Source organism: Sciurus carolinensis (assembly GCF_902686445.1).
Source record: "Sciurus carolinensis chromosome 14 unlocalized genomic scaffold, mSciCar1.2 scaffold_123_arrow_ctg1, whole genome shotgun sequence".
NCBI classification, from domain to species: domain Eukaryota; kingdom Metazoa; phylum Chordata; class Mammalia; order Rodentia; family Sciuridae; genus Sciurus; species Sciurus carolinensis.
Window position 1 is genome coordinate 1,424,329 of NW_025920108.1, and position 22,446 is coordinate 1,446,774.

The following is a 22,446-nucleotide window of genomic DNA, read 5'->3' on the forward strand; positions in this document are numbered from 1 at the left end:
TGATGCTTTCTGTTATACAATCATCATATAATAGTGTATTATTTAATTTCCAGGTATTGGAGATTTTTTTTCTTTTTCTGTCATTTATTTCTAATTTCAATCCATTATGATCTGATAGAATACAAGGTAGTATCTCTATCTTCTTGTATTTGCTAACAGTAGCTTTGTGGCATAAAATATGGTCTGTTTTAGAGAAGGATCCATGTGCTGCTGAGAAGAAAGTGTATTCATTCTTTGTTGGATGGTATATTCTATATATGTCTGTTAAGTCTAAATTGTTGATTGTGTTATTCAGATCTATGGTTTCTGTATTCAATTTTTGTTTGGAAGATATGTCCAGTGGTGAGAGAGGTGTGTTAAAATCGCCTAGGACTATTGTGTTGTGGTCTATTTGATTTCTGGAATTGAGAAGGATTTGTTTTACGTACATGGATGAGCCACTGTTTGGGGCATAGATATTTATGATTGTTATGTCTTGCTGATTTATGCTTCCCTTAAGCAGTATGTAATGTCCTTCTTTATGCCTTCTGACTAGTTTTGGTTTGAAGTCTACAGTATCTGAAATGAGGATGGATACTCCAGCTTTTTTGCTGTGTCCATGTGCATGGTATATTTTATCCCATCCTTTCACCTTTAGTCTATTGGTATCTCTTTCTATGAGATGAGTCTCTTGCAGGCAGCATATTGTTGGATTTTTCTTTTTAATTCAATCTGCCAGTGTATATCTTTTGATTGATGAGTTCAGGCCATTAACATTCAGGGTTATTATTGTGATATGATTCGTATTCCCAGTCATTTGACTCATATTTGCTTTTTGACACGATTTGGTTTCTCCTTTATTTGGCTCTTCCTTTAGGCTAGTTCCTCCTATTGCTGATTTGCATCGTTGCTTTTCATCTCTTCTTCATGGAATATTTTGCTGAGGATGTTCTGTAATGCTGGCTTTCCATTTGTAAATTACTTTAGCTTTTGTTTATCATGGAAGGATCTTATTTTGTTGTCAAATCTGAAACTGAGTTTTGCTGGGTATAAGATTCTTGGTTGGCATCTGTTTTCTTTCAGGGCTTGGTAAATGTTGTTCCAGGCCCTTTTAGCTTTTAGGGTCTGGATTGATATATCTGCTAATATTCTTATTGGTTTCCCTCTGAATGTAATTTGATTCTGTTCTCTTGTGGCCTTTAAAATTCTATCTTTATATTGTATGTTAGATATTTTTATAATAATGTGCCTTGGTGTGGATCTGTTGTAATTTTGTATATTTGGAGTCCTATAAGCCTCTTGTACTTTGTTTTCCATTTCATTCTTCTGATTTTGGAAATTTTCTGATATTATTTCATTGAATAGATTGTTCATTCCTTTGGTTTGTTTCTCTAAGCCTTCCTCAATTTCAATAATTCTTAAATTTGGTCTTTTCATGATATCCCATTATTCTTGTAGATGCTGTACATGATTTTTTCGCATGTTCTCTGTTTGTTCAACTTTGTTTTCAAGGTTAAATATTTTGTCTTCAATGTCTGAGTTTCTGTCTTCCAGGTGTTATATCCTTTTGGTTATGATTTCAATAGAGTTTTTATCTTGTTTTATTGTTTCCTTCATTTCAAGGATTTCTTGTTTTTTTTTTTTCAGTATCTCTAACTCTTTATTGAAATGATCTCTTGCTTCCCATATTTGCTCTTTTAACTGTTGATTGTTGTGATCATTTAATGCCTACATTTGTTCTTTCATCTCCTCCTTCAATGCCTGCATTTGCTCTTTTATCTCTTCGTTTGCTTTCCTGATTGTTTTAATTATGTACATTCCGAATGCCCTTTCTGTCATTTCTTCTGCTGTGCTGTCATTGGGTTTTATTGATATAGTATCTAAATTTGTTTGGGACATTTTCTTCCCTTCTTTTCTCATATGGGTCAGATATCAGTGGGACTCTGAGATATTGCAAATTTCCTCTATTTGCTTATTGTGTCCCTGTAGTTTTCCAGTATATCACCTCCCAGCCTTCAGTAACCTGAAATCTTGGAGGAACTTGATAATTTAGTGCTTCTAAAGAAAGCTGCCCCTAGCCTGCTACTGGTCCCAGTGCTTGGAGCTGGCTCTGTGCAGAAAGGCTCTCACTGGGCTGTCTGCTCTGAGAAGCTGGCTATGGAAGAAGCCTGCCACTGGAGGGGGCAGGGCTGCTTGGAGAAGTCTCTGGCTGCCCTGCCCTGGTCCCAGAGGCTGCCTGCAGGCCGAAGCTTGCCACTGGCTCTGGGACTTGGAGCTGGCTCTGTGCAGAAAGGCTCTCACTGGGCAGCCTGCTCCAAGAAGCTGGTCATGGAAGGAGCCCGCAGCCAAAGGGGGCAGGGCTGCCTGGAGAAGATTCTAGCTGCCCTGCCCTGCTCTGAGAAGCCGCCATTGTCTGGGTCTGCCACCCAGGCTGAACTTCTCCCGGTGGGGGAGACTCACCCCATGGCTCTATGTGAGTCTGAGTCTCTCAATGTCTCCCCTTCTTGAATCCTGACTTCTGGAGCGACAGGAGATGCTGTCACCCTCTAGTGCTCCATCTTGGTTCCTCTATGTGGTTTTAATTTGCATTTTCCGAATTGCTAGAAATGTTGAAAATTTTTTCATAGATTTGTTGACCATTAATATTTCTTCTTTTGAGATATGTGCTATGTTCATTTGTCCATTTGTTGGTTTGTTTATTTGTTTTTTGATTTTAACTGATATAGTTCTCACCAATGCCTCAAATCCAGGCATAAACTAATGGTAAATTACTGGAATAGGTAAAAAAAATTACTTATTGCATGTAGTAAATATGCTATGAAATTCTGTGGGGATTGAGAGGGGGAAGAGAGAAAGATTAATGAGAAGAGGGAGAAACAACAAAGAAAATATAGAAAACAACAATATACACCAAGGCAAAAATAAAAATAGATGGATGTAGGGAATTTGAGGTTTAGTTGATAGTGTAAGATGGCGAATGGGGGTAAGAGGAGCAAGTATAAACCAGAGCTTAGAAAGCAGAATGATTATAATTAATACTTTAAACCTTTAGAGAAATACATTCAAGTGGGTTGAAGATACAATGCTCGCTATTAGGGTAAAAACCACCAATCAAGATAAGGAGTCATACATATGATCAAAGTTGGTTTTAGATTTGTTTATAGTAAACCATTCCAAGATGAAGAAAATTATTGTTTGGTTTCAATGGGGTTTGGACACTGGGAAGATGTCTATCATTCTCTGATCCTGGATCCCTCCAGAGGTTCTGGGGCTCTCCTCATTTCTGAGGACCCCCAATCTTCTGGTTTGTTGTCTTAGGAGCCTGAAACTGACTGCTTGGAGAGTGCATTGTTCAACTTGGCTGTTTCTCTTGTGTGCCAGAATTAAACACGTAGGCTCTTCAATGTCCCATGATTGCCATGGATCAGCATGTACTTGCTCACCTCTTCAGAATACTTTTGATGTGGTGTAGGGCCTAGCACATTTCCTGCAGTTGTTGATTCTTTGCAAGTAAACTCTGGGGCAGAAGTGTTCTGTTTGGTCGACCCAGCTCACTGGAGTCCTGTCCTTGCTGCTGAGTGAAATAACTCAGCAGGTTCACTTGGGTTTCAGCTTCCAGTTCCCCAGGATGAGGACCATGGGCCCTGCTATCCTTTACTCAGTCTGACTGAGCCAAGGTCCAGCCAGTGCAGAGGCACTCATTACCTGTGGCTCTGGGTCAGGCTGGGTGCCATGGTTCTTGACTGCCTTGGCCCGGGGTAGATTTCTATTCTGACCAACCTCCCACTGGTTATGATCATGATCCAGGTACTTTCCCATTAAACATTACAGGACTAAGGCAATTTCTCAACCTGGCTGTCTGCAAGATATTGCAATGCTTTGTGGCTGTCTCTCTCTGCTGCTAGATATCCAGACAGTTTTCCTACAGAACAGATTCCACCCAGATATTGGCTAGAATTAGAGGAATAGTCCCTCTAGGACTGGAGCAACTTCCCACACACCTTCCACCACCATCAGAGGCCAGTGGCAGCAGCAGTCTTTAGAGTTTTCCTTTCCTCTGATCAGGGTCAGAACTGCCTTCCACATGTATCTGAGATCTGACTTCTGCCTCCACTTACCAGTAATCACTTGGTGTCTGCCTGTGCCTGAAGAAGCTGTGTGGAGCACTGGGCTCACACTTCCAGGACTGGATGTCCTCCACCCTATTGCTCTTATCCGTGGTGAAGGAAAAGAACTTCAGGGAATTTAATTCTCAAGAAATCCACAAAAGGAATGCTTCCTTTGGTTTAATATGCTGTTGTCTAAAGGGGGGCATAAGCTGGGATGATGTAAAGGGTGACTGCTCAGCTCTATGCTTCACAAGATGGCTGCAGAGTCTGTCACAGATTTCTGCTCACAGTTTGGATTTAAATGGCTTGATCTCCTTCAAGGACATTATTGCTATTGTCATGTTTTAGTATGCTCTGTTTTTCCCTTCAAATGTTTTTAAGGGGGTAAGATCATGTGCCTTTCTACTCCCCTTTTCTTTCTATCGCCCCTGTCCCATTCCAAATCCTAGCCTGGTTTTGGGGTTAGGATACTGTGCCTTTATTTTCTGCTGGATCTTCTAGCATCTCCAGGCCTCGGATTTTGAAATATTAGAACCTAGAGGATTTGTTTTGTCACCTACTTGCCAGATAAGCTGATTCTTTCCTATTTTCTTTGTGCTCTGGAGAGGTTGGAAACCATTGTCAAGTTCCATTCTTTCATATTCTGCAGTCTCCTTAGTCCAGTATTTGGTACCAGGGATTGAACTCAGGAACAATCAAGCACTGATACATGTCTTGAACTCTTATTGTTTACTTTGTCAGGGTCTCATCAAGTTGTATGGGATCTCACTAACTTCCTGAGAATGGCCTTGAACTTGCAGTCTTTCTAACCTGTCTCAGCCTCCTGAGTCATTGGGAAGACATGCAGGTGTGAACCATTGTGCTGTGCTGGTCATTGTTTTTCTTATGTGCAGTGCTAGAAGCAATGTGGGTAGATACCACTTTCACCCCTTGTGTCTGATCAGATTTTTTAGCCTGAATTATGTCTCCATTGAAGTTGCTTAGGACCATGCTAAATTGCTGAGGATGACTTTTAACTGACATCTTTCTGTCTCCACCTCCTGAGTCAGTTGGTTGAAAGGTGGAAGTCCAGAGACAGGATTCCACGGCACAATCCCAGGAGGTAGCCATAGTGGACACTACGGAGCATTTGCTGGCTTTCAGTATGGTCAGGTCAGCTTTGTCAGCACTTCCTCCATGGCAGCAATCAGGTGCCCACTGTTCAGCATGGTGTCATTCTTTGTCTTCTCAGACCAGCTTTGCATCAGTTGCCAACTGTCCAGGTAAAATATCTATGCTGTTCTCTTCTGTGGGTAAACTGGGGTGGTCATCTGGAGGATGTTTTGCTGTAGCCTCAAAGTCTCAATTCTGTGGGTGCAAGTTATGAATGTCAGGGATCACTTTCATATTCCAGTAACTTTAAAAAATTTATTCTAATTATTTATACATGAGAGTAGAATGCATTTTGATGCATCATACATAAATGGAGTATAACTTTCCATTCTTCTGATTGTACATGATGTAGAATCATGGGTCACACAATCACGCTGGTCATATAATCATATGTGTCCCCAGATTATCACTTTCAACATGTTGAATTGTTGTTTCATATTTAAACTATCTCTAGTGACTGACTTTTGTGTTCTTCTTTCTTAAAACCTTTGAGCTCTCCCTTGAGGTGTCAATGAAAATCCTATTTTTGCCATTAATATGACAAAAGGGATGCTATGAAAGATATATTAGATTTTCTGGTAGCTTGAGTAGTGAAAACAAGTGTTGTGGAAACCACAGGTGAGGATGGGTATGAAAACCCCTTTAGATCAATGAGTACAGGTGAGCATTTGGCTATAGAGGGTGTATGGGTGTCCCAGACATTGGGGTCAACCAGGGAGGGAGAAAAGGGATATGAAGACTCTGTTTGAGTTATATATTCCTGCAGAATCATAAGGAGAGGAATAGCAGATGAGTCAGCTGAGGCACATGGTGGGTGAGAAGGAAATAGAGGCACCCAATTTGGTTAGGATGTCCCTTCCCAGAAGGGGATGGGACACAAAGGATTTATCAAAAAGGAATGAGTAAAGCCAATTTGTCCTATATGGCAACTTAATGGAGGGTTTGTAGGGGGTAATACAGTTTTCCCTCTACCCCAACATTAGCGGATTTGGTGGGAGAAGTGGGTCCCCAAAACTCCCACAGCACTGAGAAGGTGGCTCCAGTGCCTATAAGGAAAGGATCTGCCTGCCTGCTACTCTAAGGGTCAGCCAGGGCTCCTGAGCGGTGATCATTGTTGGGTGCAGAAGTTCCAGGCCCCTTCAGTCATCCATTGCCAATCCCAGTAAGTCACCAGAGGGAGGGGGCAAGGATGACCTGGCACTTCTGAGTACCAGGGCAATCCATTGCCCAATGTCCCAGTTGGTGTTATTTTGGACAAGGACTTGGGGTTGCTGGGGGTTGTGGTAAGCTCGTTCCCAGTGGCCCTCTTGCCTGCACTTGAGGCATGGGCCTGGAGGTCTTCTGGGTGCTTGGGTGACCCTTGTAGTGGACAGTTAGGCAGGTCTAGCCAGTTGAAAGGCTTTGGCCAGGATTTGGTACTTTAAGTTTTGCTTTTGTTCATCCCTTTCGTTATAAACCTTGAATGCCACTGCTAGAACCTCTGGCTGTGGAGTAAGGGGCCCCCTATACAACCACCTTAATTTAGCCTTTATGTCAGGGTAACTTTGGGAAAAATAATAAGTCATAAGTAGCTGCTGTCCATCCGGAGTTTCAGGATCCTGGTTAATATACTTGAGCATGGCCTCTGTGAGGCAACTTAGAAATGCTGATGGGTTTTCAGTTATGTCCTGTATTACTTCCTGAAATTTATCATAGTTAATTGGTTTAATGGCAGCTTTTTGGAGACCTGGGAGGATGCAGGTTTGAAACTCTTTCTGCCACAGACACCCAGTCTCTTTCCATTCACCAGCTCACCCACATAATATATACTTAATTATACCCGGTATAATTATACACATAACTATACCTAGTATAATACTGGGATCTAGAATGTCATAAATAGGTCATTCTAATTTACTATCTAAAGGACAGGTTGACTCTAATTCAAGGAACAGGTGGAGGTGCTTGATATTGTCCAATAAACATACCAAGGGAAAGTTTGCCTGGGTGGAGTTTCTGGATCCCATGGTGAAGACAGAAACACCTAAGTCAGTGCTCGAGGCATCCCACAAACATGGGTTAGGTAACTAAAAGAAGGCAGTACAGAGATGTGGTTGTCACACAGCACCAATGTGTACGGGGCAATAGCCATGAGGGTTTGAGGACATGACGTCAGGATTTTCAGGAAAAAAAAGTACGTGAAGTTGAGCCTCAACCCTGAGAGGCTGAATCTCCACCATAAAATCAGGAATCCACTCAGTAGATAAGACCAACTGTGGGGACCAGCTGTAACTATGAAAGTCATGACTGGGGGTACCCCCACACCTCAGCAGCCTTGAGAGCCCAGGACACTTGATGGTCACTTCTCAGGTCAGCAGAGGTGTGTTTCAGTCAGTCTAGGGGGACTTACCTTAGGAAACTCATCAATTTGAAATTCAATGTTGCATGCAGAAAGCTGGGCATCTAGAAAAATGGAAGGTGAGACACTGGGGTGGCAAATGGGTTTCCACTGGCCTAAGAGGCAGCAAAAGGACCCATCCAAGTCACGGCACAAGATGTAAGAAAAAAATGCAGCTCAGCTAGGGACCCACGGTGGCTCTGGCTTTTAAATCTGATGGAGCAGGCATTCCATATGCCCGGTCTGAGTTGCAGTCCAGCAACAGCACCTAGAAATCCACAATGGACACAGGACCTCATGCAAGATACTTTATTATATGGACAACTAGAGTGTCTGCTGTGGGGCTGAAAAGAAGGGAAAGAGAAAGATGGCATGAATGCTTCTCCCAGATATTGGAATCTCCCAGACTAGAAGAAACCAATAGCAGAGGAGAATACTTGCAAACTGACTGATAAACCTGTAGCTAGCCAGGATGTTCAGACTGACAAGCTAGGATGTAATGTGGGAAGCAGGAAGAGGCTGTAGCATAGGCCAGAAATTCCTGCAGCATAAGGGGCAGTCAGAGCTGCTTTCAGAGTGGCAAGTTAGGTTGTGGTGCAACAGAAGGGATGGGAGATCAGCTTTGTATTACATTTGTTACATTGCAATGGAAATTCACCTATAAAGTTAGAAGGCCTTTGACTTTGTGTTATTTGTATGTCATGCTGTCTGATGTCATGTTTTGTCTGTATCAAAATTGAGCTCTCCTAAAATTAAAATTTTTAAAATGGATCCAGATACTTTAAATTCACGTGATTTAAATGGGTTCAATTTATATTGGGAAAACTTATAAAAAATAAAATGTCTTTGAAAATAACTCACAAATCTCTAGGTGGTCAAACTAATGAAATGCCGATGTTAATAAAATGTGTACTAATAATTGTTTCAAGGACTTTCCTTCAATAGGAAAGAGATGGCAAATACTGTTCAGGACACTTGTCTGATATCTTGTCTTTTACAAAATAAGTGAATTAGAGTTAATATGTATAGGATTACACAAATGTGTTAGAGACATCTGATTAATTAACAAAGTTAAAATGTTATTTGTTAAATAACATTGAGTACTCTTTAACTCCTTAAATTTCATGATGTAACATACTTAAACATCGTTGATGTTTTCATAGGTTGGTAAGTAAAAAGGGTTTAAAATTGCTTTGTGTCATCACTAAACTAAAAACAAGGTTACTAAGAGTTATGTCCTAACAGGTACAATTCTATATAAAAAGGGTTCCAAAAATTTCAACTGTGTTTCAATTAGAGAACTATAAATAAAAAAATACTTAATCTTATTAAAATGGAGTAATTATCTAAATTCAGAAATTTCTAAAGGGTTGTTTCAGGGGCTGGGGATATAGTTCAGTTGGTAGAGTGCTTGCCTTGCAAGAACAAAGCCCTGGTTTCAATCCACAGCACCAAAAAAAAAAAAAAAGAGTTGTTTCAGAATGTGAAAAAAAATGGGTCAACAAATAGGAAATAGAAAATAAAATGTTCTAGATATGAAAATTTAGTGAAGAACAAAATCTTTCTGGGTTAAAAATAGTGTGTGATAAACTACATGAGGGTCTAAGTAAGTGCTAAGAAAGTCTGTGTAAGTAAAGGGCAAATTTCATCAAGTTTGCATGTAACTAACTTGGTTGTATGTTTGTGAGATAGCTAATTCTATTTAGGTTTTTTCCTAAGTTGAAATAGTAATGTTCTGATATAAACCAAAGTTTAATCTATATGGCAAAATGACAAGAACTTCTTAGAAACTCTAATTTGCTCTTAACTTTGGGTTTATTAAATTTTATTCTCTAAAACAATTAGTCTTCAAAAATTGGGGTTTATATGATTATGGTTAAACAACTGTTAAGAGTATTGTACTATAATACAGAGACTAAATTTTCTTTAAAAACTAAATTTGGTAATATAAAATTGTCAAGGTAATTGTGAAATGGTCACTCTTTGTATATTAAATGTGTTCTTATTTTCCAGGTATATAAGTTTTTAAAGCAGGGAATTTATCAAGCTGTTATTCTCCAGATTAAACTTGTCTTTAATGGTAATTTTAAACTTATAAAGAGTAAATTTTATTGGGGATTTATTTCTATCATTTAATGTTCTATTATAGGGTCTGTTATTAATATGGTTTATGTAAAATTTGTTACTTTTACAATGAGAGAAATAATTTCAAATGTAAATATATTTCTAAAAGTTAGAGCCTGATTTGTTTAAAGGTTAATATTGTGAAACATGAAAATATTTTGCCACTTTGCCACACAAAAGGAAAGTTAAACACTCTCTCAGTCTTTCTTTAATTCATGTTTTAGATATAATGTTAAATTGTGTTAACTAATGTTCATATGGACCCAGGAATCAATATATGTAAACTTCTTAAAATGATATTTAAGAAAGAAGCAAATATCAGCATCAGAATTAGAACACTTCACTTAAGATTTGTAAAGGACCACATCTTACTTGAGATAAGACTCTGTCTCCCACCTTATTGCATGTTAGAGTGACACCAAAATAAGTTAGAATTCAGCTTATTTAAAGTTACAGTCAAGAGATTGGTTTTGCAAAATTACTGTGATCTCAAACACGGGATATAATGTATACCTCAGCCAAAGTTTAAGATAGCTACTATACAAGCTAAATATATTTTAACTCTTGCTAATTTCATTTTGTAAAACTGTTACCTGCTACTGTTTTGCAGAAGTAGCTGCTTCAAGAACACACAACCTAGGTAACTTGTGATAAGCCATCACCTATAGAACATATAGTGGTAACTTCCAGTACTAATACAGACTCCAGTTAAATAAAAGGGTAAATATCTGTAAAGTTATAGACATTGAAATTAAAGCCCAGTACTCTTACTTTATAACTGGTGAGACTGGTTTGCTGGATGGTTAAGATCAAACTTAGACATTGAGATTAAAGACAGAGGCCAAGAAAAAAAAAAAAACGTATCTTGCCCTCAATGTTGGCCTAAACCCAGGGAAGAAGAGGACATCTCTAAGGAGCTTTGCAAGTCTGGGTGGGTCACACAACCTCCTGATCAAGGAGATCGATGAGGCCACTAGAGGGTGAAAAGTCAATCAGTGCACCTGCTTCAGAGGAGGGTCATGGAAAAAGGGAGACACCCCTAATGCTTCCAAGGGAAGCCACCTCATCAAGGAGACCCTGACTAACCAAGGACACTAATGGAGCTAAGAAACTGCTCTTAAGTTCTCTATGAGTGACCCCTGTGGGAACTCAGCTGACTCTTTAACAAGACATGAACAGGTCAATTTGACCAGCGTGATCATAGACACCTAGAAAAACAGTTAAAACTAAAATACAGCCATTCTTGGGCACTTAAAAGAAGTAATAGTTTAATGTAACTTAAGATGTACACTTGTGTTAGCCCACTAGAATAAAGACTGTAAGTTACAAATGAAAGATTCTTATGCAAATGTGCCTGATAACTTTCAAGAGAAACTGCCAGAGTCAGAAATTTTTAATCAGTTTAAGGCCTACATACCTACCTAAACTGCACAGGTAGGCTTGCAAGTATGATTATCTAGCCCTAATTAACAGAAGTATAGAGATCTTTATTAATCACAGGTTATACCAATAAAGGGATATTTTACAAAAATCAGATGACATTAAGTAGCTTAACTACATTTTCTGGGGACATCAATGACATTAAGAGTTAAATGTGTTTACATTCCTGATTATCTGGACAATGTTAAAGTCACCAAATTTTTCCTCTCCAGACTTTGTTAGGTCTTGGTATGGAAACAATTTCTCAGTTATTCCACCTCCTGGTGAGAGATTGACTTCTGTCATCTTCACAATATTCATTGGCATGTTCCAGATGCTGCAACATTTACTTCATACTAATCTCATTTCAGTACTCATTTCTTTTTGTTCTTCTATCATAGAAGCACCCACACCCAGATGACTTTACAACCTGCTCTTCCCCAAACAGACTTCTACCTTGGATCTCTCGATTGACCCAATTTGAAAAGGGAAATCCAAACTGCTTGCCCCTCACTGCCCCCTTTCAGCTTAGAGCAGCCAGAATGATTGGCACCCCCATTCCTCACACCAGTAAGGAGTTCCTAAAGCAAAAGAGGGAATGAAGCCAGAACTGGGGACAGACAGTGTAGAAATAGGGGATTGGGTCAAATAGAGAAAATGAAGGCCATGAAACATATCTGCCTCTGGAAGTTGGAATAGTTTTTATTAAGTACCATGTAAGCATGATCCAAATGATGGTGCTAAGGCAACAATACGAGAGAATAATGGCCCAAGAGGATGAATATGCATGACGCCCGAATGAGCATGATTCCTCATTATGAACAACTGAAGGGGGAATGTTGAGAACAAGGTGAGATCTGTGCAGCCACGTTGTATGAACAAGACATTTCAGGAACTGGCCTGTGAAAACCCTCCAGGAAAGGGCATGCAGGTGCTACTCTCAACAGCCAATGCAGGACAAACAGGACATACTGGGCCCCTGGAGATAATCAAGGATGTTAAGAGATATCTGTCTGAGAAATGGGCAAATGCCAGGGAATCTTATCTATCAAGGACAAGGGGGCCTATCCCCAACTCATCTCCTACATAGTTCACCCCTTCCCTCCACCCTTCTTCCTCCAGGACCGTTCAGTTCTAGCGGGACCCAATGAGAATCAAATAGATTGGTGGGACCCAACCAAAGAGGATGAATGTTTACCTATTCAAAAGTGAACCAAGAATATACAGGTCTTTGTGTGTGAATGCTTGAAAATCTCTTAAATAGAGTGCTTTTTCATCCCTTGGGGGTCGCTCCCCACTCATTCATTGTAGTGGTCTCTGAGACTGGTTGCGGTCCAAGCTCGAGTTTACAAAAAAACTTCATTGAGTGTCTTGAATTATCATCTGTGCACTTTGATTTACTAGAGATCAGTCGATATTCAATCCCAATACTGTGACCATCATTTTCTAGCAAATTCTCCTGATAGGCAATGTGCACCAGCTTGCAGTGACATGAAATTCAAAATGACACCTCACTGGCCCTTGTCAATTTTGAGGCTTCTTGGATGCACTCCCAAATTGCTAATGAAGGGGACTTCCACACTGGGGCACTTTGCATGTGAACCACAAGGTCAACTGGAAAATCAACATGTGAAGACAAAAGACAGATGCTGCTGCCCCTGATTTCCTAGTTAGTTTTATTTTGTATTGGCTTGCTTATGACTTGAGGAAAAATGGTAGGATTTGGGCCTGAATCCCAGTTAGTTTATGCTGATAGCATTCAGGAGAGAGAGAGAATTTACCACCTAATCTCCCACTATTATTGGAGCTGCAGTGTCAAAAGGAATGGAGCACTTGTTGAGACTCTTGTTCACTTTGATTGATGTCCTCAAGAGATGCACTGTAGAAGTGGGAAAAGAATATTTTTTTCTCACGTTTAACACTGAATAGGGAATTTTTGGATTGTGCTTTGTAAGGTAAGGGAAGAAAAAAAAGTCATTGCAAGAACTCACACCAAAAGAAGGAAACCAGAGACATTATACATGTTGCAGGTTGGTGGTGGGTAGAAGCAAGTCAAGAAATAAAAAGCATTTGACAATTTGCAAATGCCTGTGGTACAAGATCCCTGCTCAGTAAGTCCGATCCCAAATTTGGGTATTCTTGAACCACTCCCGTTTTGATATTCTGGTTTGGGTCTTAACATTTGCCTTTTAGCAGAGCTGTTTGTGTTTACATTTGTGATATTGTGGTGCAGTCTATTTCAAGAGCTGGGTTCAGTGCTGCATATTACAAATTCAACTTGTTGAAAATGTAGTTCATGGGCATAAGTGCTGTGTTTTAAAGAAAGCCTTTTCTCCTGATTCTTGTGCCAGGAAAACTATAAATTAGCATATGTATAATCAGCTGTGCCTTGAGAGCAACAAGAAAGTCATGAGGTTTCAAGGACTTTGAGTGTGTGTAATGATGGTTGCATACAGAATGAACTGGCAAGTACTACTTCCTGTATTTGTAGAGTATGTTGAACCTGAAGACATGTCATGGAATTTGAGGGTAGACAATGATGGCTGAAAAGTTTTAGAATATCTCTTCATTGAAGTAGGCTTTCAGCACCAACAGCCTTCTGCATTCAGTGCTAACAAAATGTCCTTGCTCTCCCACTTCAAATATTCATCATGGAAGCTTTTCATCTTAGTCCTCTCATCACAGTGCATTTTCCAATCTGGAGTTATGTCATGTGATGCTGTGTCCCCCATACCATCAGCAGGCTCTTATATCAACTGGCTTGTAGTTGGCATCCTTCTGGGACTCCTAAAAGTCTGGTGGGAATTTTCCACAGGGCCTTGTGCCATGCTGGCACTAGTCTGGTCAAGAGAAAGAACACATGAACACAGATAGGACAGTTATTTCTGCATTTTGAGGTGAGTTGAGGTGGACCTGGAATTTGTCAGCAGATATATTTCTGAGTGCTGCTTAGTTGTAAGGCCACAGCCAAGGAAGTGTGACCCTGCAAGTGTAGTGAGCACAGAATATCTCTCCTGGAATGTCAGAATCATCCTATCCTCCGTCCAACATCCTGAGTGAATGACTACCACTGCTCCATATAAGCCTTCAGAAGATGCATCCACCTTCACCTAGAAAACCCACTTCCCAGGTTCCTAGCTGTCACCTGACTAAACTTTCTAGGAAAAAAAGAGCAACCTGCAAGATTGGGTGTGAAGTGTCCCAATTAAAGATCACTTACTCCACCATGCTCACTGCATGCTCAATTACCATGAACTCTCAACAACCATGATTCATTTTGGTTGCAAGGGCCTTTGGCTAGTTTTCTGACTAGGATATTCTGGGTGTGCCCATTCCTGGAGGATCAGATATGGAAGGGAATAGCCCTGTAACATGTGCTCATCTTGCTGATCATGTGTCTCCAAGCCCACCTCCACCCACCCAGGACCACCAGACTGGTGGGGGATAATTGCCTGCTGTCATGATGCCTGGTGAGGTCAAATGAGTGCAGCAACACCTAGTAGACCTTAAGTTTAGTGTGAGCTGTCAGGCTTCAGAGGAGTTCTTGTCCTACCTGGCTGAAGGGATCCAGTGACCATGGGACTGTGCTCTCCTGGCCGAAGAGGTTAGAATCCCATTTTGGAAAACCTCAGTTCCCTGGCACTCACTTGCTTCCTCTTTCCTCTGATCTTCACAACTGAGCTGGTTTTTGTTTTCAATCTTGGTCTGAATTGGCCAGAAGCATAACCTTCTCTGTTTGCCATTGGACAGGTGATGCCATCGTGCTCTCAGGCCTTTCCTCTGAGACCGAAGGTGATATCTGTGGTGCAGGAGCCAGGTCACAAGAGCCACTCCTCAATCTCAATGTTGCTCAAGGTTCAGAAAAACCCTCTGTGGAGCGAAACCAACTGAAGCCTACCAGAGCCTGCAATCCCTGAGGTATTCACACATGATCAACCCCATCCATGCCTGCCCCTTCCACCTGGATAGAGGAGTCCTCCCATTTTTTCTCTCATGTTACAGGAGCACTGGTAACCAAGTGAGGCATTGTCCTGAGTGTAACAGAATGCAACTGAATCATTGAGAGATCAGGGATATGAATTTCAGCCCTTATCTCACTGTAAAAAGTCTTGAGTGTAAAACCTACAAACATACCGAGAGGAAGATTGAAATTGAAAAAGGAATGTTTCCTTTCTACCACCAAATATGGGTCCTGGGAACCCAGACCCTGAGAGCCATCACCACTTGACTTTGCCTATTTATATTTCCTCACATGATCTAGTGAAGTTAATGAGTCATTCCCCCATTGAAGGAAACTGGCCTTTCCCAGGGGAAACATCTTCCTCTATGTCACCCCTACCTGAGATGATAGGCAAGATCCAAAACCAGCAGTGGCTGAGCATTTTGCACAGCACACTGCTGGTTAGAATTTTCCAAAGTAAAATGCCAAAAAGAAATTTAGAAATATAAAGATCAAAGAAGATGTCAGTAGATAGTGAAGATAATGACTGGGGATGCAATGGCAAATGATCTCCAAAATCTCCTTGCATACTAACAACCTGAGAATATTCTCATAGCCACATAGTCCTTCCTCTCCTGGTGCCCTGCTCTCCATCGATCACTGATATAATTTTCTCTCAGGCATCAGCTACAACCGCTTTCCTCTTTAATTAAAGAGAGGATAATTTGTTCCCTGAGGACACACCCCTAAACTGCGGGTCTTGAGATGCAAAAAAGGTTATTTGCAAGATTGCTTTGAAAAAGAGAATTAAGAATTCCTTGGTCATTGATTAGTTTTCTAGAATTGCTTCTCTGCATAGAACTTCCCCGACAGAATATGAGGGGATCAATCGTGTACCTTGGATAAGCTGTTCCTGTGCTGATGATATAGCGCATCCGTAGGACACTGGCTTTGGAAGAGGAAAGTCAAAGGTTCAAATAGACAGTACCAGGGGATTGGAAGATAATAAGAAAAAAAAACCCTACTGAGGGTGCAAAACTTCTATCCTCTCAACCTTTTTCTTTTTCTCCTCTCATTGAATGAAAGCAAAACTGTTCAACAACTACCAGTTTCACCTGCAAGCAATTTCTATTGACTCCTTTCAGCCAGGAGTTGCACTCAAAGGAGCAGTGCATCTCCAGTCACCTGCATTGTTGGAGAGTTCTTATTTCTTCACATTTTTCAACTCTCCTTAGTTCAGACATTACATCTCACTCATGAGTATGTTATGACCATATTTTTCCAGCAAATTCTCCTGATAGGCAATGTGCACCAGATTGCAGTGGCAAGAAATTTAAAGTGACACTCATGGGCCTTGCATTTTTGAGACTTTTTGGACATATTCTCAGAATGACAATGAAGGGGACTTCCAAACTGGAGCATTTTGCATGTGAATCACAAGATCAACTGGAAAAGCAACATGTGAAGAAAAAAGACTGACGCCTCTGGCCCAGATTTCCTAGTCAGTTTTATTTTGTTTTAGCTTGCTTATGACTTGAGGAAAAATGGTATGATTTGGGACTGAATCCTTGTTAGTTTGTGCTAATAGTATTCAGGAGAAAGGGGGAATTTACCACCTACTCTTCCACTATTATTGGAGATCAAGTGTCAAGAGGAACAGAGCATGTGTAGAGGCTTTTTTTTTTATTTTGATGGATGTCCTCAAGAGATGCACTGTAGAAGTGGGAAAAGCATATGTCATTCTCATGTTTACCATGGATCTTGGAATTATTGGATTGTGCTTTGTAGGGTAAGGGAAGAAATAAACCATTCTTTGCAAGAACTCACACCAAGGAGGAAACTGGAAACAGGTATGTTGCAGGTTGGTGGTGGGTAGAAGCAAGTCAAGAAATAACAAGCACTTGACAATTTTCAAATGCCTGTGGTACAAGATCCCTGCTCAATAAGTCTGATCCCAATTTGAGTGTTCTTGAACCACTCCCATTTTGAAATTCTGTTTTGGGTCTTCACATTTGCCTTTTAGCAGAGCTGTTTTTGTTTACATTTGTGATTTTGTGGTGCAGACTTTCTTTTGAGAGTTGAGTTAAGTGCTGCATATTCCAAATTCAACTGGTTTAAATTATAGTTTATGGGTATAAAAGATTTTTAAAGAAAGCATTTTCTCCTGGTTCTTGTGCCAGAAAAATTATGAATCAGAATATGTATAATCACCTATTCTTTGAGAGTAGCAAGAAACAGTTGCAAGTGTGAAAGGGGTTTGAGGTTCTTTCAAGGAGAATAAGGGTCTGTAATGATGGTTGCTTACAGAATGAACTGGCAAGTACTACTTCCTGTATTTGTAGAGTATGTTGAATCTGAAGACATGTCATGGAATTTGAGGGTGGATGATGATGGCTGAAAAGTTTTAGAATGTCTCTTCATTGAAGTAGGCTTTCAGCACCAAGAGCCTTCTATATTTGGTGCCAACAAAATGTCCTTGCACTCCCTCTTTGAATATTCATCTTGGAAGCTTTTCATCATAGCTCTTTCAGAATGGTGCATGTTCCAATTTGGAGTTATGCCATGTGATGCTTTGTTTCTCATGCCATCAGTAGACTCTTATATCATCCATTGGTTTGCATTTGGCATCTTCCTGGGGCTGCTAAGAGGACTGGTGGGAATTTTCCACAATAACTTGTGCCAGGTTGTCACTAGTCTGGTCAAGAGAAAGAACTCACATGTGAACACATATAGGCCAGATATTTCTGCATCTCATGGTGAGTTGAAGTGGCCCTGGAATTTCCCAGCAGATAAATTTCTGATCACAGTTTAGTTTTAAGGCCACAGCAAAGAAGGTATGGTTTTTCAGGTGTAGTGAGCACAGAGTATCTCTTCTGGCATGTCAGCATCATCATATCTTCTGTCGAACATCTTGAGTGAATGACTCCCACTACTCCATATAATCCTTCAGAAGGTGCATTCACCTTTAACTAGAAGACCCACTTCCTATGTTCCATCTGTCACCTGGCTGAACTCTGTAGGAAAATAGGACCAACCCTCTGTAGGAAAATAGGACTTTTCACCAGTCATGATTTGGTTTGGTTGCTAGAGCCTTAGGTTTGTTTTCTGACTAGAATATTCTGAGTGTGACCAGACCTGAAGGAGTGAGTTTGGAAGGCATTAGCTCTGTAGTCAGTGCTCAGCTCTGTCATCCATGTGTCCCCATGCACACCTCCACCCACCCAGGTCACTGGAACTGGTGTGGGATAATTGTTCGCTGTCATGATGCCCAGTGAGGCCAAACAAGTACAGTGATACCTAGCAGACCTGAAGTTTAGTGTGAGGTGTCAGGCTTCAGAGGAGTTCCTTGTCCTACGTGGTCCTGGGATCAACAGACCATGGGGCTGTGCTCTACTGTCCAAAGAGGTTAGAATCCCATTTTTGAAAACCTCAGTTCCCTGGCACTCACTTGCTTCTTCTTTCCTCTGACTTTCACAACTGAGCTGTTGCTTGTTTTCACCCTTGGTCTGAAGTGGCAAGGAGCAGAATCTTCTCTGATTGCCATGAGATCCATGATGTCATCTGGCTGTCAGTCATTTCCTCTGTTATGTCAAGCAGAATCTGCGGTGCGGGAGACAGGTCATTGGAACCACTCCTCAAACTCCATTTTGCTCAAGTTTTGGAAAAATCCTATGGGGAGAGAAACCAACTTTTTGCCTACCAGAGCCTGCAATCCCTGAGTCATTCACACCCAACCTGCCTGATGTTTGCCCCTTCCACCTGGAGAGAGGAGCTCCTCCTATTTTGCTCTCATGTCACAGGAGCAGTGGTAAACAAGTGAGGCATTGTACTGAGTGTAACTGAATGCAACTGAATCATTGAGAGATCAGGGATATGAATTTCAGCACTTATATCATTGTAACAAATCTTGAGAGTAAAACCTATAAATATACCAAGAGGAAGATTAAAATTGGATGAGAAATGTTTCCTTTCTGCCAGCAAATATGAGTTCTGGGAACCCAGACCCTGAGAGCCATCACCATTTGCCTTTGTCTCTTTATATTTCCTGACATCATTTGACTAAGTTGAAGAGGCATTCCTTCATTGAAGGAAACTTGCCTTTCCCAGGAGAAACAACTTCCTCTGCCTCACCCCTACCTAAGATGATAGGCAAGATCCAGAACCAGCACTGGATTGTGCATTTTGCATGGCACTCTGCTGGTAAGAATTTTTCCAAACTAAAATGCCAAAAGGAAAAGTTAAAAAAAAAATTTGAGGAAGGTGTCAGTAGATTGTGAATGATATGGCTGGGGATGCAATGGAAAAGGATCCCCAAAATCTCCTTTCATAATACCAAACTGAGTATTTTCTCATAGCCACATAGTCCTGCTTCTCCTGGTACCTTGTCCTCCATGGACCACTGATATAATTTTCTGCTCAAGCATCAGCTATAACCATTTTCCTCCATAAGTAAAGACAGGATAATTCTTTTCCTCAGGTCACACTCCTAGGCTGTGGGTAATGAGATGCAAAAAATGTTGTGCAAGATTGATTTTAGGAGAATTAGGAATTCCTTTTTCATTGATTGCTTTGTCTATGGTTGCTTCTCTGCATAGAACTTCACAAAGAAACTGAGGGGATCAATTCATGTACCTTAAAGGTGCTGTTTCTGTGGTGATGATATAGTCCATCCCGTAGGGCACTGGTGTTGGAAGAGGAAAGGCAGGGGAATAAACCCCAGCACCAAGGAATTTTAAGAAATTAAGAAAAATCACTTCTGATTGTGCAAACCTTCTACCCTCTCAACCTTGTTCTTTTTCTCCTCTGTTATTCAATGAAATCAACACTGTTCAACAACTACCAGTTTCACCTGCAAGCAATTTCCATTGATTCCATTCAGTTGGGAGATGCACTCCAAGGGAGTAGTGGATCCCCAGTCACCTGCATTGCTTAAGAGTATGTGTTTCCTCACATTTTTCAACTCTCATTATTTCAGATGCTACATCTCACTCATCAGTATGCTAAGACCATCTTTTTTCCAGGAAATACTCCTGATAGGCAATGTGAACTGGGTTGCAGTGGCATGAAATTCAAAATGAAACCTTACTTGCCCTTCCCAATTTTGAGACTAATTGGACAAACTCCAAGACTGTCAATGAAGGGGACTTCCACACCAGAGAACTTTGCATGTGAACCACAAAGTCAACTGTAGAATCAACATGTGAAGCCAAAAGACAGTTGCCCCTGGCTCTGATTTCCTAGTCAGTTTTATTTTGTATTGGCTTGCTTATAGCTTAAGGAAAAATGGTAGGATTTGGGGCTGAATGCTTTTTACTTTGTGTTGATAACATTCAGGAGAAAGGGGGAATTTACCTCCTACTCTCCCACTATAATTGGAGATCTAGTGTCAGAAGGAATGTAGCGCTTTTAGTGAATCTTGTTAATTTTGATGGATTTCCTCAATAGATGCATTATAGAAGTGGGAGAAACATATGTTGTTCCCATGTTTACCACGGATCTGAGAATTATTTGATTGTGCTTTGTAGGTTAAAGGAAGAAAAAATATTCATTGCAAGAACTCACACAAAAAGAAGGAAACCAGAGACATTAGGCATTATGCAGTTTGGTGGAGGGTAGAAGCAAGTCAAGAAATGAAAAGCAATTGACAGTTTGCAAATGCCTTTGGTACAATTCCATGCTCAGAAAGTCTAATCTCACATTCGGATATTTTTGAACCACTCCTGTTTTGATATTCACTTGTGGACTTCACTTTTGCATTTTAGCAGAGCTGTTTCTGTTTACATTTCTGATATTTTGGTGCAGTCTTTATTTTGAGAGCTGGGTTCAGTGCTGCATATTCCAAATTCAATTCATTTAAATTGTAGCTCATAGTAATAAGTATTGTGTTTTAAAGAAAGCCTTTTTCTCCTTGTTCTTGTGCCAAAAAACTATGAATCAGCATATGTATATTCAGCTGTCTCTTTAGAGCAACAAGAAACAGACACAAATTTGCAAGGAGTTTGAGGTCCTTCCAAGGGGAATTATGGTCTGTAATGATGGTTGCTTACAGAATGAACTGGCAAGTACTACTTCCTGTATGTTGAAACTTAAGACATGTCATGGAATTTGAGGGTAGACAATGATGGCTGAAAAGTTTTAGAATGTCTCTTCATTGAAGTAGGCTTTCAGCATCTGCAGCCTTCTGCATTTGGTGCCAACAAAATGTCCTTGCTCTCCCTCTTTGAATATTCATCTTGGAAGTTTTTCATCATAGCCCTGTCAGCATGGTGCATGTTCCAATATAGTTATGCCATGTGATGTTTTTTTTCCTCAAGTCATCAGCAGTGTCTTATGTAATCCTCTGTCTTGTAGTCAGTTTCTTCCTGGGACTGATAAGAGGACTGGTGGGAATTTTCCATGAGGCCCTGTGCGAGGTTGACACTAGTCTGTTCAAGAGAAAGAACTCATGTGTGAACACAGATAGGCCAGATATTTCTGCAACTCTAGGTGAATTGAGTTGGTTCTGAAATTTCCCAGCAGGTAAATTTCAAAGTGAAGCTTAGTTTTAAGGCCAGATCCAAGGTGATGTGGCCTTGTGGGTGTAGTGAGCACAGAACATCTCTCCTGGCATGGCAGCACCATCCTGTCCTCCATCCAACATCCTGAGTGAATGACTCCCATGACTCCATATAAGCCTTCAGACGATGCATGCACCTTTGCCTAGAAGACCCACTTCCCAGATTCCAGTTGTCACCTGTCTGAATTTTCTAGAAAAAAAGGAGCAACCCACAAGATTGGGAGTGAAGTGTCCCAATTCAAAGATCACTTAACCCACTATGCTCACTGCATGCTCAATTCCAAGGAGCTGTCCCTAGTCATTATTTTGTGTGGTTGCTTGGGCCCTAGACTAGTTTTATATCTAGGATATTCTGGGTGTGCCAGGTCTTGGAGGAGTGGATTTGGAAGGAAAATGCTCTGGCGTCAGTGATTAGCTTGGTGATCCACATGTCCCCAAGCACACCTCCACCCAATCAGGCCTAATGTAACTGATGGGGGACAATTGTCTGCTCTCATGATGCCTGGTGCAGCCAAACAAGTGCAGTGACACCTAGTGGACCTGATGTTTTGTGTGAGCTGTCAGGCTTCAGAGATGTTCTTTGTCCTGCCTGTTCATGGTGGTATCCACAGACCATGGGGCTGTGCTTTCCTGGCCGAAGAAGTAAGAATCACATTTTGGAAAACCTTAGTTTCCTGGCACTCGCTCCCTTCTTTTTTCCTCTGACCTTCACAACTAAACTGTTGCTTCTTTTCACTATTGGTCTGAATTGGCCAGGAATGGAATCTTCTCTGGCTGCCAATGGAGAGGT